The sequence below is a fragment of the Sarcophilus harrisii genome, chromosome 2, assembly GCF_902635505.1.
Source record: "Sarcophilus harrisii chromosome 2, mSarHar1.11, whole genome shotgun sequence".
Taxonomy (NCBI): domain Eukaryota; kingdom Metazoa; phylum Chordata; class Mammalia; order Dasyuromorphia; family Dasyuridae; genus Sarcophilus; species Sarcophilus harrisii.
Window position 1 is genome coordinate 226,532,235 of NC_045427.1, and position 16,291 is coordinate 226,548,525.

The window sequence follows — 16,291 nt, forward strand, 5'->3', positions numbered from 1 at the left end:
TTCCCTTATTTTAGTTCCCCAAGAACAACAAATTTATTCACTTGTAGATAGGGTGTTGTGAGATCTAGTCTATGATGTTTCAGGTTTATTTTTCCATCTTCACTTCTATTTTACTTTTATTTTCACCCTTGTTTCCTTTAGTACATTAAGAAATCTTTTAAAGGTCTCCTGTTGTTGTATTTGTTTATTTTTCTTGTATGACTGTATTTGGGTATTTGGAAAGTGAATAATTTCTTCAGGTTAGGATATCTTTCTAGAAATATTTTGAATGACTTTATATTTTATTTTTTACTGAATGTTTTAAGGTTTACATCTTGAGTTCCTTTGCTCTTCAAAACACATTCTTTTTTCCATTTCCTCTAGCAGATTGTTAGATGCAAAAAATTTCTGTCATATGAATTTTTTTCCTTGTGTTTGAAGTTCTTTCCCTTAGTTGTTTTCAGAATTTGTTGTTTTTCAATGGAATTATTTAATGTAACCATTGGGAGTTTGCAGTATAGGACTGTGTGTGTGTGAGTGTGTGGTGACCTGAAGGTGTTTTGATTGGTACTTTTTTCTCCCCTCCACACCAGGTTCAGAAGTTCTGGGAAATTTTCTTGTATTATTTCATGCATTGTGGCATTAATTTTTTTATTTGTTATTTTCTTCTGGAACACCTATAATCCAAAAGTTGCCTCATTTCAGCCTTTGAGATAAATATATTTTGGTTGTGTATAGATTGTATTTTCTTTTAATGTTACTATTTTTTGTTTCTCTTCTTCCTAATTGAATTTCTTTGTATTTGTGTTGCCAGTTATTTTCTCTTTTGAAACTTTACTATAGTCAATTATTTCTGCTATGCAAACCACAGATTCTACTTCCAAAATTCATATATCTTTTAAAGCATTCAGGAATATTTTGCTGTGGTGATATGCTCTCTTGGGAAGCCATGGGATAGACTGCCTTATCACATATTGATTCAGTTTCCTTTGTCTGGTAAAATTTATTCATATCTGTTTGGACTTTATTTTAACCTGCTCTGGAGATTATATTTTCTTCTGTTATCAGTATCTTTCTTGTTGGTTTATCTGTTTATGGTTAGGGTCTTTAAATAAGATTTCTTTTTTCTTTCTTTCTTTCTTGCTTGCTTTTTTTTTTTTTTTTTGCAATATTTAGCCATCTCAGTCTTGTTTTCTTTTAGTCACTTATCACTGACTTTTTGACTCCTTCCCTCTTGAATGTGTTTTTCCTGGGGGCCAGATCTCAATGCCATCTTAGTCTCTTCCTACATTGGGTAATTTACATTTCACCAGCCTTAATCTCAACCTCAAGTAACTTATTTATGAACTGATACAGAGTTAAATGAAGGGAACTAAAACAATTTTATAAAATAATAACAACATTGCAGAGAAGAAAAAAACTTTAAAGGGCCTTAAAATTTAAATCAACTCAATGATAAACCATAAGTCCAAAAGAGTGAGGATATAACATTCACTTATCTATCTCCTGACAGAAAGGTGATAAAACTTAAAATTCTGAAAGAGACATACATTTTCAGACATGAGTGAGTTATATGGGAATTTATTTCACTGGACTATGAGTATTTGTATCCTGATGGTTTTTTTAAAAAATGTATTCAATGGGAGGGAATTGAAAGGGATAATTTGATTAAGAAAAAAAATAAACTTGTTTTTTGGAAAAGGACACAATCAATGAACATATATTAAGACTTATTATATACCAGATGCCAGATATTATATACTAGATACCAGATACTTATTATATACCAGATGTGATAAGTGCTGGGGATACAAATAAAAGCAAAAAATAGTTCCTGCACTCAAAAGACTTATTATATACCAGATGCCAGATATCATATACTAGATACCAGATACTTATTATATACCAGATGTGATAAGTGCTGGGGATACAAATAAAAGCAAAAAATAGTTCCTGCATTCAAGGAGCTCATATCTAATGGAGGAGACAACATGCAAACAATTATGTATGAACAAACTATATAAGATAAATAAAAAATAATCAAAAGAAGGGAGGCACTAGAATTAAAAGAGATTGGGAAACGTTTCCTGTAGAAGGTAGGATTTTACCTAAAACATGAAGGAAGCCAGGAAATAGAAATGAGGAGGGAAAGCAATCCAGTTATGGACGAGAGCCAGTGAAAATGTTAAGATAGGAGATGGAGTATTTGTCTGAGATACAGCAAGGAGGCCAGTGTCACTAAATCAAAGAGTACGTGGTAGGGGTATGTGTAGAGAATAAAAAAAGGATGTCTGTATAAAGTTTTAGAACACTGGAAAGGTGGTGTAAGATATGACTGGAAAGATAGAAGAGGACCAGGTTATTATGTTTACTGACTATAGCCAGGCACTGTGCTTATCACTGGGGTTACAAAAAAAAAAAAAAAAAAAAAAAAAAAAAAAAAAAAAAAAAAAGATAGTTCTTGCCCTCAAGGAACTCATAATTTAATGTAGCAGAGGGAAGACAATATATAAAACTAAACTGAAAAGAAGGGTGAATGGGGATTTAAAGTCCTAAGAAATATAGCTGATTGAGAAATAAATGGCTGTTCTGGGTGTTCTCCTTAAATGGAGGGTCTAGAAGAAGCTATTTACTATTTACCCTCCCTTCTCTCTAACCAGAGGGAAAGAAAGTAAGATGGAAGTCTGAATTTTAAGGTTGATGTGATTTTGCTAGATTTCTACCTTCCATTCTCTCCAATTCCTTTAAAAAAATCATTCTGGAGGATAAAAAAAAGATGAACTGGACTGAGGAGAGACTTGTGGCAGACAGACCAAACAGTAGGCAATAGTCTGTTTGAGGGGATGAAAGCCTACATTAGGGCAGTAGAAGTAGCACAGAAGAGAAAGACTATAGAAAAAATGTTAGGAAGGTGAAATCAATAGACTTTAGCAACAGATTAGATATGGGAGTGGAGTGGGATTAGAGAGTAAGGAATTCAGGATGACATCTAAATTGCCAGTTTGGGAGAATGGTGATACCCTCAATAGTAACAGGGATATTTGGAAGGGAGAGGGTTTGGGGGAAAGCTAATTCTTTCAATGTCATACATGTTGATTTTAAGATATTTATGAGACATCCAGATGTAAAGCAGCAATTGGAGATGCAAAACTGAAGGTCAGTAGAGACAGAGAAAAAGTGGATTTAAAAATCATTAGAATAGAGATGATAATTAAATTAATGGAAATTGACAAAATCACCAAGTGAAACACTATGTAGGGGGAATAGAAGAAGGCTCAGAATAGAGTCCAATGGGACACCCAAAGATAGAGAGTATCCTGGATGAAAATCCATTCAATAAAAAAAGACTGAGAAGTGGTTATATAGGTAGGAGAAACAGGGGAGAGCAGTGTCCCAAAAAATGGAAGCAAGAATCAAGGAGAAGAGGGTGATTGTGACAGTGTCAGAGGTTGTAGAGATCAAGAATGATGTGGATTAATAAAAGGCCACTGGCTTTGGCAGTTAAAAGATCATGGGTAACTTTCAAGGGAGAAGTTTCAGTTGAATGATGCATGAAGTCAGAAGTTATTCTGTGGAGAGTTATCAGGATCAATGGATTAAAAGTTTGTTTAACTTTTATTTTGCTTTAAAGATGGGCATATTTATAGGCAGTAGGGAAGTAAAAAGAAGACAATGAGAAACTGAAAATAAGGGAGAAAGGGGGATGAAAGAAGGAGCAATCAGGAATGGAATCACTATTGCATTAATTTGTGAATTCAGGCATTTAGGCAATAAAAAATAAGGAGGAAAAGAGAAGAGGGAGTTACCAATGAATAACCTGAATTATTTTTTAGTTAAATGTGAGGCAGAGTTTTCAACTGAGAGGTGGGGGGTAGGGGAGTAATGGGAGGTTTGGTAAGTAGGAGTTAATTAGAGAGGTGTAAAAGTATTTCCTAGCAGCAATGAGGATGTTATATAACACAAATTTGTAGTGGACTTAGTACAGTTGTGTGATTTCTCCAATTTTGTCCAATAGTATACATGTAGGAATAATGGCAGAGAATAGTAGGAGTTATCCAAGGCTAAGGCTTGGCAGAGCACAGATCAACAATATGATAAGGGATTCAAGAGGAGAAGGCAATATTGAGTTGAATTGTTTTACTAAGAGGTCATAATGGAGAAAGGAGAATATGGCTAATACTGGGATGATGGCTTGGGAGAGAAATGAGGTGTCAAGGGACTAGAGGTCACTATGTGAATAAAGAACACGATTAAGCACTGGAAGACAGAGGAGAGGTGGAAAGCCAACAGGCTGTGGTTAAAGTAATGTCAGAGGTCATAAATGGGGCCAGTGTATATATAGGTTATGGCAAAATCAAGAGTATGACCATCTTTGTGTGTGGCTGATATGAGATGGAAGAATAAGTCAAGGGAAATGAGTTAAGTTCAGTAACCGGGAGGTTTGAGTGTCACATGTATATTAAAGTGCCCTAGTATGAGGGCAGGAGTAGGAAGGAGAGAAAGATGAACCAGATTCTGAACTTGTTAAGGCAAGTGGTGTCCTGGAGATCTGTAGACAATAGCTATCAGGATTTTGATTGGGTAGGAGATGTAGATTTGTGAACTTCAAAGAAGAGGCTACTGAATGTGTATGGTAAGAAAACCTGGAAGTGACAATTTGAAGCAAGGATTGCTGCCCCTCTTTCCCACAAAGTCTGAGGGTAGGCAGGGAATAAGTCAAAGTACAGCCAGTGCTAGTAAGGGTAGCCAGAGAGGGAAGCTGTATCATCAGGAGGGAGCCAGGTCTCAAGAAAATTAGAAGATATTCAAAATGTATTATATAATTAAAAACCAACAAGGTGAATATAATGAAGATTAATGATTTTAAATGGCAATTTTCTTTTTCTGTTCTTTCTGTATAGAAATGTTTATATTTGTTAGTGTTAAGTTCAGAATAATAAATCATGAAAAACAATAAACATGCCATATATATTTTCATCCAAGTAACTGATAAGCATATTAAATAATGCAGGTCAAGGACAGATTCTAAGGGTGCTAAAGATCTTCTCTAAGTTTATTTGCATCCATTTACAATTCTTGTTCCCTGATCACAAAGCTTTAGTTTGAGTCATATTGAAAAAAAAAATTAGAGGACAATGACAATTTAGAAGAGGGAGGCTGGGGCAATGAAACTTTGCTAGAGAAGCTGATTCTGTTCAGTGATAAAGACCAGATGTTTTAAGCAAACAATTTCATCTGTCATGAACACCACCTAACACCAGAGTTCTCTGCGGTAATTGTCAAACTTTCTTTGGCTCTCATGGATCCAGTTGTCTCTTTTCCTTTAGTTCTACTCTTAATGAGTGAGAGTGCCTTATCTCATTGGTCTAGAATTTGCAGGTGTATATTATTCAATTAAGTATTGACTCAAGTTCCATAATTACTAGAAAAACCCTTGTGCCAGTAGTCTTTTGCTTTTTTGAATCACTTACAAAAGCACATTTTATGAAACTTAATCAGAATATGATAAATGAAAAAAGTAAGTAACATAAATACATTCAGAAAGCTATACCCTCTGTTGGGATGAGTCAGGAATTTAGAATACTTCTGCTGTTCTTCTATCAAGGTAGTCTGTGCTCTGGAAGTAGATTGAATGTAATGCAAAGGGCTTTGTTCAGGTAGTTGCCATTTGTTTTTCAATGCCTGGTTCTTTTTCAAGTAGTCTCATTTAAATTGTATCTGCTCCTTTCAAGACAAAAAAGTGTGTGTGTATCTATGTGTATATGTATAGCTCCACTAAAGCACACAGCTAGCTCATTTCTCATAGCCCTTGTTCAGATAATTTAAGAGGAAGAATATACAGATTGTTTTAGCAAGGCATCATTTCCCCAGCTTCTTTTTAATTCTCTATATAACTTTCTCTGTCTCAAACTCTCTGTCAAAGAAACCTCTTTGCCCTGAAAATTCACTTCCTACCCCACCCCAGACTACTTTTCACATTGGAGATACCCTCTGCCTCTGTAGCCTCTACCTCTGATTAACCAGTTCCTCTTATTCCAGCTTTTTAAAGGAGAGACTAGGCTAGCCATTGCCTTTATTCCTTTCCAGGAGGCCTAATGCATCTTCATAGCATCTTATCTATCATGCCTCCTATGGAATACTTTCATTCTATTTCCCCCCGTACCTTAAACCCCTATTTGCAGCTCATTTTAATATGTTGTTTTCTCCCATTAGAATACAAGCTCCTTGAGGGAAGGGAGAGTCTTCCTGCTTGGATTTGTATTTCATATTAGCATAGTGTCTGAAACTTAGTTCCCTCATCCTTGGCTTTTTTCATCACCTGACTTTATGCTTTGTAGATGGGCCATAGACATTATACATGAATTCTTTGGGTTCATTTCTTCAGTTAGTTCCAAATCCATTTAACCATACTAACCAAGGAATTAACTACCAGAGGCACCTAGATGGTACAATAGTAGTTGTGTGATCCTTTGCAAGTCACTTTATCTGCCTCGGTTTCCTCACTGTAAAGTGGAGTTAATAATAAAACCTACCTCCTAGGATTTTTGTGAGGATCATATGTGGTATCTGTGAAGTACTTAGCACAGTGTTTGATAGATAGTAGATTTTTACTAAATGCTAGTTTTCTTTTATTCCTACTATGTTTAGTCCATATATCTTATAGTGTCCAGCCCATTTATTTCCTTCTTGTACATGTGGAAATGAGCAAATGTTTTGTTGATAGGTAACCAAACGGTGATTATAGCATTGCTCTGATCTACCATTCTAGTTATTGTCTCAAAAAAGAAATTAAGGCTAGTTTCTTATGATCTTTTCTACATGAAATCATTCTAAACTTCAGCAGTGACTGATCCCCTTTCTAGGTGTATACAAACCATTTCTTTAATACTATATTCTAAAGTTTTCCCCCAGGAATCAATCAAGCTCATCAGTTTATTGCTTTCAGATTGCCCTTTCCTTTAAAAAAAAAAACAAACCCAAAAATTTACTCTTCTTCAGTTCTTTGTCACCTATTATTTACCATTACCTTTTAAAGATCACTGACTGGCTCATCATTTACATCTGCCCGTTCTTTCAGTACCCTGGGATGAAGTTTATTTAGCCTTGGTTATTTGAATTCATTGTAGTTCTCTCCTAACATTTCCTTACTCTCTTGGGTGTCAACTCATTATTAACCATTTTTTGTTCTGTTCTTTCCAGTCCAAAGATCATATTCCTTGGCAGAGAAAACAGAACCTAGAGAAAACAGAAAGAAAGAGTTGAGTAGTTCTGTCTTCTCTTTGTTTATTATTATGACATCTAATCTGAACAGCAGTCATTTTTCTTTCATCCCTTCCTTTTCCAATTTAGTTGAAAATAAAATGAAATGCATTTTTGTTGTCTTTAGCATTTGTTGTCAGTCTTAACTCATTCTTGGCTTCAGCACTAACATTTAAAAAAATTTTTTTATTCATGCATTATTTTAATGTCACCTTCATTTCTGAATCTCTCTTCCCCACCTTCTACCCAGTGAGCTATCCCTTTGAAACAAAGAAAAAGGCATTTTAAAACGTGTCTCATCAAACCTAATCAACATTATCAATCAAAACTGACTTCACATGCAATATTCCAGTTCTTGTTCAGGATTATAATTACAAAGTGTTTTCATTTTTTATCTTTTTTATATTTACATGGAAGAATACGGTTATCATCACCATGAATATTATTTTATTGGTTCTGCTCCATTCTGCATCAGTTTATAGTCTCCTTATGCTTCTTTTTAATATTCATTGTTTCTTATGGCATAGCAGTATTCTATTATACCCATATACCAGTTTATTTAGCCATTCCCAAATCAGTAATAATCTACTTTATTTCTAATTCTTTGCTATAGACTCTCCAATATGCGCTAGTCCTTTACATGCCTAGCAGTGGTATTTTGGGTAAAGGTGAGACATTTTAGTTGCTTTTGTTTGTTTGTTTTTGCTGAGGCAATTGGGGTTAAGTGACTTGCCCAGAGTCACACAGCTAGGAAGTGTTAAGTGTCTGAGGTTAGATTTGAACTCAGGTCCTCCTGACTTCAGGGATTTTAGCTGCTTTTTAAAAAAAAAGCATAATTCCAAATTGCTTGCTATACCTTCATCCACAATGTGTTAGTCTTTCCATAGCTCCTCCAACAAGAACTATTTCCATCTTTTGTCAATTTTGCAGTTTTGTTGGCTATTAACAAGAGCCAACATCAAAGTTGTCTTGATTTGCATTTTCTTATTATTGATATAAAGCAGTTTTTCATTTGATTATTGCCAATTCTTCTGAGAATGGTTTATTCATATCATTATTTATTGGGGAATGACTTTTGCCTTATCTGTGTTACTTCCCTACAAATCTTGGATATTAAGAACCTTACAAGGAATATTTGATGCAAAGATTTTTTTTTTTTCCATCACTGACAACTTCCCTTCTTTGCTGCATTGATTTTTTTTTTTCATGCAAAAGGTTTTTAATTTCAGGCAAATTTATTCATGACCATCATTATCTTTTGTTCTGTTAAGAAATTTCTTTCTTGTCAAAGTTGTGAAAGATGCTTGATTTCTCTATTTTTTAAAAATAAAATTTTATTAGTATTTTTAACATCATCTACATTTCTTATCATATCCCCCTACCATCTTTCAGAAAAGTACCCCCTTACAAGAATAAAAAAAAAAAAAAAAAAAAAAAAAGAAAAAGTTCCATGAAACTAACCAACATTTCAAAAAAGAATGATTTTATCCAGGGATATGGTAGGGAGCAAGGGAATTGCCATTTAATTCTTTTTGGGGGGGTCAAACTTAGTAAACATAATTATGCAGCATTGTTTTCAATGTTTTGTTACTGTTGATGTTGTTTCCATTTGCATTGCTATAGTCATGATGTAGTTTTACTGGTTTTGCTTACTTTACTTTTACATTAGTTCATATTACATTCATGCCTTTTTTCATGCTTCTAATGTTTTCTAAAACCTTGTCATTTTCCATTACATTCATAACAATAATTTATGTAGCTATTCCCCAGTTGATTGAAACCTATTTTGTTTCTACATCTTTGCTATCATACACAAAATAAAGGCTGCTATGTTTGGTCCATATGGGATCTTTTATCTGCAGTTAACCTTTGGTGGGGTATATTTGTAACATTTGAGTCTGGGTTAAAAGATATGCATACTTATTCACTCTTTGCACTAATTCCAAATTTCTTTCCAGAATTGTACCAATTCATAGCTCTACGTGGTGGAACCTTTAATATTCAGTTGTCACCTACACTCATTTTGAGTTCATTGTGCGTGTATTCTCTCTCTTGATATAGTTTTTAGTTGTTCAGGCAATCAGAAGATCATTTTTACCCCAATTAATTTATGCATTTGGGTTTATTCAAAAATAGGTTGAATTTTGTTCCTGAATCTTGCTTATCTAGTCTATTTTACTGATCTTTTATAATTTTTCATTAGTACACAAATAATTTCTGATAATTAGTTTTGTAATATAATTTGAGATTCTGACACTATTCTTAAATGTTCATGGTCACATAGGTAGTGGCTGGTGGCTGAGATTTGAAGGTACTTCTTCAAATTCAGAATCCACTATTCTTTTTCAGTATAGAATTATAGAACCTTAGGACCAACAATTTAGTGCTGTAAAGAATAGATGCAAAATCTCACTTTGAAGGAACCTCAGATGCTGTTTAGCATAAACCTACTTGAATAAGGATTCCTTCCAAAAAAGAGGTGCCAAATATGTGGCTGTCATGTACAGCCTACACCTTTCCAGAGTGCAGCTCAATCAGATGAAAATGTAGTTGGGAAATAGGCAACAAAACAAATATACAATAGAACACAAGTAAATGCCATTAATGTGACTTTCTAAGTCAATATGTGCCTGCAAGGATTCTTTCTTATGGGATTTGGGTTTGACAACACTGCTCTAGAATATGCCTAATAAGTGGCTAATATTTCTACTATAGGGGAACCCATCACCTCATAAGGTAGACTGTTCCGTTTTTGGACAGCTTTAATTTTCAGGAAAATTTACCTTACATTAAACTTAAATCTGTCCCTTTGCAATTTCTAGCAGTTCTTCTCTGAAGCAAAGTACAATCAAAGTATAGGCTGATAAGTACTTCTGTTCTGGGAAGAGGTAAATAAAAGGGAACCATGAGGTTTCAAGGTTGTGAGATATCCATAAAAAAGGCAGGAATGCACACTTGTGCTTTCTTTCTCTCTTCACTCCCTCTTCTCCCCCCCCCCCCCCCCCCCCCCCCCCCCCCCCCCCCCCCCCCCCCAGCCAATGGTAAGAGAGAGCAAAGAGCAGCTCACTGATCCATAAAACAAGCAGAAATGCCTTGATGTGACAACATAACAGAGAAGAGATTATAACTGGCACAGAGATAACATCTATTAAAGATAGTATTTGGTAGAGATAATGCAATCAGAAGAGATCAGATGCTGAGCAGAGATGCATATATACACACACACACACACACACACACACACACATATACATGCCCTCTAAATATGCTCCCTAGTCCCATGTGTTTTGTGTATGCCATCCTCCACTGGCAGTACAATAACCCCCTATATATATGAGACTGGAAGAATGTTTTCTTGACGTCTCATTTGCTGTGTTAAATTTGACTAAATGTCTTTTATTTCAATTAATGGGTCAACTGACTAGCTGGTAAAAATAAACATATCACTGTGGGCTTCTGAGCTATGGATTTGAGTGGGTGCTATAGTAACAGTGCCTCAAAACTGGGATAGTTTTTCTGGGCTGAGGAAACATGTGTGGAGGGCTTCTCATGCTAGAACAGAATAAAAAATTTCAGCACTTTAGGAAGCTGCAGATATTATCTACTCTAACCCCCAAACAAAAAAATAACATCTTCAACAATACACTCGATAAGTTATTATTCAGATTTTGTTTGAAGACTTCTAATGAAAAGGAACTTATTATTTCCTAATGTATTCCATTTCATTTCTGGACATTGTTAGGAAGTTTTTCCTTATATCAAGCCTGAGTTTGCCTCTTTGAAACTACATATACCATTCTAACACACAGCAAAACACACAATTAGATATACAAAGTAAGAATAGGATAAAGGAGAAACCAATGCCCTAAGACTATGTTGAATTCACATATACAAACAGGGTGGGAGGTAGAAGGCATGAAATCTTACAAAAGGATCCCTGCCTGCTACATATTAATTCAGAAAATTGCAAATAAACATTATCTATATTCTACCATATTTCTATTTTGTTAACTATTTCCTAATTACATTTCAATCTGGTTCAAATAGTTCTCTGGAACGTTGAGGGCATGGGAGAAGATTCTGTCCTAGGGAAGAGATCACTTTCAGCCTAAGGAAGTTAGGAAGCTCAGTTGGTCCATGAAAGAGAAGGAGTTTAGCAAGTGAAGATGTGAATACATGTAGTCTAGATATCAGAGATAGTCTATGTGAACACATGGAAGTGGGAGAGGGCAGAATGAGATCAGAGAATAGCTGATAGCCCTGTTTGGCTGTAAAGTAGAGCAATGTGAGCTGTGTCAGCTAGTCTGGTGATCTTCACTTCCTCACAGTAACAAAGCCTCATTTTTCCTTCAGGCCAACTCCTGCAGTGTGGTTATGGATAAGAGAAAATTTTCATAGAAAATGATTGTCATCTTACTCCTCTTGACCAAGTGACCTAGTTCTGTTTCTGAGAAGAAACATTCATCTGACCTTACTACAGGTATCCTAGAATGTCTGTGGAAGGCACAATTTCCTGACTCAAAAAGTGTTTAATCTTAAACCTTTTTAAACCTTTAATTTTATATATATCAAAACTTCTCCTAGTATATTTATTGACCTTTATTGTTCCCTACTTTCACAATTCAAACCAAAAGCCATCACCACCCCAAAGATTTCCTTGAAACTTCTCTCAGACTTCATCTAACACTTTATTCTGCATCCTATTACATTTATCACGCAATATTGCACATCACAGCTGTTTATTAACATTAAAAATATAAAAGTTCCTCTGGGGAAGTGATTGTTTTATTTAAGCTTTTTATCTTCCCAATATTTAGCACAGTGCTCTGTACACAGTAGGGAATAAATAAATGTTTTGTCATGTTGTATTTTTTAAATTTAGGATTACAAGCTCTATTTGTTTTGGTTGCCTGGAGATGCTTTTCATTCAGAGGTGAGATGGTGGGAGAGGACTAAGAAGAATTTTTTTTTTGGCAGAAACTCTCCAGAAATTAAAATAAGGCAAGATTGATTGCTGAGAGTTGTCCCTTAGGACGACTTTCTTATTAAACCCTCCCCATAAAAGTGTTCATTGTTAGGAAAAAAGAGGCTGCAGAATTTCATCTGCAAAGGAAGTTAAAAGTCAAAGGTTCATAAAATATAGGATTTCAAAGTTGGATAAGACCCTGAAAGACAACAATGTAGTACACAGGAACATACTCTGGAGACACACCTTCATGGACTTCAGTTTTTTCAATTCCAAAATTCATGGTTGGAGTAGATGGCCCCTAAGGTTTTTTCTAGTTATTATATGGTGAAGAAAAAAATCTTCTCAAGACTCCTACAAGTATAGATTGTTTCATCATTTGTACTTATGTCTCAAGTGCCAAGTCCAGCACACATTTACGCTGGAACATAGTAGGCACTTAATATCTACTGATCAATCGACATAGCAGAATTCCTTTTCCTTTAGGAAGAATGATCAACTTGAAAACATAGCCATATATATATCAGCCAGAATAAGCTACACTGAAATATTAACTTAGATATAAGTTGTATTCTATAATGAGTAAGACTTAACTGTTCAGATTACATCTTTCTATTTATAGACATGATGAATAAATCTGTTTGTTTTTAAATGTGAAGTATCTGAATAAATTTAAAAAATTGAGCAAGTGCTTTAATTTCATAAGCATATTCTTCCTATTCAAAAATTTCCCTGAATTCTCCACTGTCAATAAAATAGACTCTGGATTTCTTTGCCTGGCATTAGAAGTCACCCACATCTGACTCCAAACTATTTGCAGTGATTTGACATTATTCCAAACACTTATACATACTATATTATCATTCCTTCATATTGATGGTGTACTCACTCCATCTCTTCTTACAAAATCCTTCAAGATCTAACTAAACTGCCAATTCTTCCACCTTTTAACCCTTTCAGTTTTAAATCCGAAATCCAGAGAGCTTTCCTTCCTCTTATACTCTCTCTCTCTCTCACACACACACACACTACCTTAACACATACTTGTGCATCTCATATCTTCCATTCTAAGATTCCTGAGACACAGCAGTTTCATCTTTATATTTCTGGCACTAACTTTCACATAGTAATTGATGAATAAATTGGTAAATCAGAGCATATACCTTTATTCGTTGGCCTGTAGATTTAAAATTTAAAAACCTTCTAGTTCAACTCCTGCATTTTAAAGATGAGGAAAAATGAGAGCCAGAAGAGGGAAAGAACTTTATAAAATTTACAGAATCTGCATTGGAAGTAACTTCTGGGACTACCTGCTCCAACCTGTACTCAAACCTGACCTGTTACAATCCCCCTAATGGCTATTCTCTAGTGGAAGATCTTTAGTGAGGAGGAATTCACTTCACTTATGCAGCTTTAATAGCTAGAGTACAGTTATCCCTTCAACATCATTGGGGCTGAAGACACAGTTCTCTTGTATTGTGAAAAATTCATGTAAATTTTTTTTGGCCCTCTTTTTGTTTTAGAGAAGTCTAAATTATTTTTTCTTTGATGGAATGTTTTCAGTCTCTTATAAAATGTGGATGGATATTATACAAATTGTACATATATTTTGTGCATTTCTGAGTTTCTAACTTTTTTCCTGGTCTTTGCTTATTGTCTGCAGCTTCCTCAAAACTCCCCAAAATTAATATTTCTTATGCTAATCATGACATATTGGAACTGTGATGGAGAAACTCATGATGTGGAAGGGATAACTTTCCTTTCACTATCTCCGTTTCTCTAAAGTTTTCTATTTCTCCTTTCTGGGGCCAAGTTGGTTAAGTTTAATCCCTTCCTTCTTTCCTCCTCCTGAGAGACTTCCTAAGAAGATAGCTACCATATCTCAATTACCTCCAATCTTCTAAGAGCCACACAATTTTAATCCACACTCTACTCCATCATGGTGCCTGCCACTTAGGTCTTGAACAGGGAGTCAGAAAGATCCTCATGGCTTAGTGTTAAGGGTAGAAGAGCTTGGCTCTAAGGTTTGCCAATTGCTCCTCCTCCACAGAGCTAAGGGCTTTTAGATTACTCTACTTCTTTTTTCCCAAAGCCAGCTTTAAGGACAGGCTGAAAAGAGGTAACAGGCAGTCATGCAGCTGTCTCATCCTTCCTTTTCTCTTTATAACAAAGTCTCAGAGACAGGATTTGCTTTCAGCTCTTAGCCTCCCAGATGGCTTTTCAACATACACAGCTGTCACATTCTGCTACAGACTCAGTGACAGTAAGTATAGTGTTTATACTCTCCTTTAAGTGTAAATGCAACTAAATAATGTAGGAAAAAAACCCTTTTATTTCTAGGAGCAAGTTATCAGTTTGATGTTTCAGTTACTGAAAGATGTTGATCCAATCTAAAGAAGATAGTACAAGCTTGGGATAATTATTTTGCTTCACTTATTATATTACTATTAACAAAAGGATGTATTGCGGTTCAACTGCAAAACTCTTTCCTTAAGGGTTTTTTCTCCTCCCGTCCCCAATCTTTATATCAAAGAAGCTTTTTATTCAGAAAGCTAAATCTAGTTTAGCTTAACATAATTAGGGAAAAAAAATTTGATGGTGGAGGCCATGGAATGTAAAGAATTACAAAGGTCAAGGAAATCAAAGAAATTTAGACCTGGAACAAGGATAGAGTCCAGTGTTCTCCCTTTAGAGAAAAGAAATAAATACCAACCACAGAAGTGAAGTGACCTTCCACATGTTAAATAGCTAGTTAAAGGCAGAACCAGGACCTCCACCTTCCTCATCTCATCTGTCAGTCCTGTACTCTCTGCACCACATTTTGTCTCTCTATAAAGGACTGTTCAACCCCTTTATTTTTCATCTGAAGAGAGGTGCCCAAAGTTACACATTTAATGAAAAGAAGTGGCATTCAATACAAACCTATTGCCTCTCCCTTTGTTTCACAAATGCTAGCAATTTTCAACTCCAAAATCTGTTAGCAGTGGTCAAGATTTTTTGATTTTTGACCTGCAAATGGAGAAAGTGAGTGGCAGGAATAGAGTGAAATGTGCTGACAAGTCAACAAAGAGATTTTCATATATCAAATAAGTTTTTTTAACATCCAAGCGGTTCAGAATTATCTTTAAAATGACTTCACAGAATCCCTTTCACACTGAGCAGCAGTCTATATGTCACAATTTAATTATTTCATACTCTATTACATGGCCTACTGAAAATAGAAACACAACTGACTGAATTACATACACTTCCTTTCTAAACTCCCTCACCCAGAGCTTTCCCAAACACCACTAGTCACCAATAATGGAGAAATGATAAAGTTGGTTGTTAAGTCAAATTTTGGGTAAAAAACATGATTGTTCTATAGAAAAGGTAAATCTGAGCCACTTTCAGACCAGAAATTATCTCAAGAAACTGATATTAAGGTCAGCAATAAAAACGGAATGAACAAGGTAATAAGGAATTATTTTTGCTATATATTTTTTAAAGGCTTAAAGTAGAAACTGTTTATTTCCTCCATTTATAAAACTAAGCAGAATGTCATGCCTTTTATTTAAAAAACAAAGCCAGACACTATATAATAAGTGTAACGTACCATATAAATCTTAGCTTATTAAAGTTGGTAATGGTGGCTAGCACAAAAAAAGGTATACTTTACTATCAATGCACACAGGCCAATTTTTGGAACTCCAAAAATCTGCTGTATTTCTAGCCTCGTTTCATGTTTCTTCATTTCTTCCTAGCCAAAATGGATTATTAATTATAATTACCTGAACTCCATATTCCACCTACAGCCTGCATAATTTGAAAAAACTCATACTCATAAGGTCCTTCTTCATTTCACCTGTCAGAATTTTTATTTTCAACTCAGTTCAGGTGCTACCTCCTCTGAGAAGCCTTCTCTGATCTTTCCCTATGACTCATGTTCTACTGCTCAAATTAACTTGTGTACTTCAGGAGAAAGTTCTTTGTGAGCAGGGACTTTTTTGGGAGAAGGAAGGAAGCAGAGGAGAGGTGGATATCTTCAGAACCTAGACTTATCTGAAGACAATCCACTTTTTTGGTGCAAAATATTTTCTCCTCAAC